Source organism: Brassica oleracea, chromosome C1, assembly GCF_000695525.1.
Source record: "Brassica oleracea var. oleracea cultivar TO1000 chromosome C1, BOL, whole genome shotgun sequence".
Classification (NCBI taxonomy): Eukaryota; Viridiplantae; Streptophyta; class Magnoliopsida; order Brassicales; family Brassicaceae; genus Brassica; species Brassica oleracea.
This window is the reverse complement of record NC_027748.1, coordinates 9,925,771-9,928,396: the sequence shown is the minus strand read 5'-3', so window position 1 is coordinate 9,928,396 and position 2,626 is coordinate 9,925,771.

Below are 2,626 nucleotides of genomic sequence, written 5' to 3'. Positions count from 1 at the left end.
ATTGCTTATGCATCAAGGCAACTCAGGAAACATGAAGAGAACTACCCAACACCCGATTTAGAAATGGCGGCAGTGGTGTTTGCGTTAAGGATTTGGAGATCCTACTTATATGGAGAAGTCGTGGAAGTAATCACAGATCATAAGAGTCTGAAGTACTTGTTCACACAGCCTGATTTAAACCTCTGAAAAAGGCGATGGACGGAGTTTGTGGCGGATTACGACCTGAAGATTCAATATCATCCAGGCAAAGCTAATGTAGTCGCAGATGCACTAAGTCGTAGAAAGTTGGCGTCCGATGTTGGAAAGGAAGTGGACGCGTTATCGAATGAACATAAGTTGATGACTTTATGCGCAATTGAAGGAGAGCCAAGTGAGCCATTAGGCATGCATGGAGTAAACCAGGCGGGTTTACTCGCACAGATTAGACAGGAGCAACAACGTGATGAAAAGTTAAAGAGAATTATTGAGGAAGTCAAGAGTCAAGAAGGTCCAAACCCAAGTGGCTATCATATGGCACCAGATGGTACACTATTACTTAATGGGAGGATTTCAGTACCACAAGGAGAAGGACTACGAGATGAGATTTTGAAGTCGGCGCATCATTTGTTACTTAGTATCCACCCCGGGAGTACGAAAATGTATCGAGATATCCGAAGGTATTATCATTGGCCAGGAATGAAGAAATCAGTGGCGCGATGGGTGGCTCAATTCCAAACTTGTCAACAAGTCAAAGTCGAGCATCAGATTCCAGGAGGGTTGTTACAAAGCATACCAGTACCTCAGTGGAAATGGGATTCCATATCCATGGATTTCATCACTGGGTTACCCCTGGATTGAGGTAGATCAAATAACGCAATATGGGTGATTGTCGACAGACTGACGAAGGTGGCCCACTTGTTACCTATGAAAGAAACCGATAAGGTAGAAGTATTGGCAGAGATGTATGTGGACCAAATTGTGAGGTTGCATGGTGTGCCAACAGATATAGTCTCCGATCGAGATCCTAGATTCACCTCAATTTTTTGGAAAGCGTTACAAGAAGCAGTGGGAACTAAGTTATTCATAAGCACCGCGTATCATCCCGAGACGGACGACCAAACCGAAAGAACCATTCGTACCGTAGAGGATATGATGCGGATGTGTATATTGGATTGGGCGGGAAGCTGGGAAAAGCATTTACCATATTAGTCGAATTCTCCTACAACAACAACTTTCATTCTAGCATAGGTATGACACCATATGAGGCGCTTTATGGGAGGCCATGCAAAACACCTTTATGCTGGACCGAATTTGGAGAAAGAAGAGAGTTTGGACCCGAAATTGTAGAAGAGACGATGAAAAAGTTAGAGATCATTCAAACCAGTATGAAGAAAGCGCATGATAGACAAAAGAATTACGCCGATCAATCAAGGCGAGAAGTGGTGTTTAGTATTGGTGATTGGGTTTATCTGAAAGTGTCAGCTCAGAAAGGAAAGGAGAGATTCAGGAAGGTCGAGAAGCTAGCTGTTAGATTCATTGGGCCATACCAGATTCAAGAACGAATCGGAGATGTTGCTTACCGCCTCAACCTACCTGAAGAGATGCAAATACATCCGGTATTTCAAGTATCAACGTTGCGGAAACATGTTAATGATCCCAACTCTATTGAGACAGAGCAAATCGAAAACCTGCAAACAAACTTCACTTATCCAGAGGGACCAATCCGAATAGGTGAACGTCGGATACGAAGATTGAAGAATCGAGAAATTTCTCAAGTCCAAGTTTTCTGGGGTAAACGGAACCGTGTAGTTGTGACCTGGGAGGATGAATAAAAATTTAAAGCGTTGCATCCAGAGTTCTTCCACGAAGAAGCAGTGATGGAAGAAAGGGGATCACCAGATCCTTAGAGAATTCGGGGACGAATTCTAATAAGGGGAGGAGGATGTAATACCCCATCTTTAAAAAAAAAAAAACTAATTTCGGTTTATGTAATTTCTAGGGGAAGCCGAAGGCTCGGGTAATTTTTGTCCTCAAGGTTAAGGTTAGTCTGAAGTCTATTTAAAATATTTAGCTCATCAGAACGGGAGCGGAAAAATATTCGGGATTGATCGCGGGACAAAAATTCACCAGAAGGGCCTAAATCGCGCAAATCGACCGAGAAGCTCGAGGTGGCTTGATCTAAGGGCTCAGGACGTGGTGTCAACCATTTGACCTGCTGAGTGTAAACACAAGAAGGAGGTGTAGACGTGCATGAGGCACGTCCATGCAGCTTGACACATAGAAGCACGAGGTGTCGCAATACCTGCGATCTGCGCATGCAAACCGACATGAAGAGGCCCGTGTGTCGCGATGCATGAACACCAGACATGCTGAAGGGCAAGTGGACGTGGAGGTGTCTTCTGGCATGGCTAGAGAGCATGCAACAGGGCATGTGGACGCCCATGTGTCGCCACGCATGCGACCGGAAGCATGCAGGACGACACTTGGACGATCGGGTGGCTCATTCTTATTGGCCGGAAACTTCTATATATACCCAGCTACCCTAGTTTATTTTTACTCATTCAGGCACACCAAGGACACTCCAAAAGGTGTCTTAGAGAGAGAGAGAGAGAGAGAGAGAGAGAGAGAGAGAGAGAGAGAGAGAGAG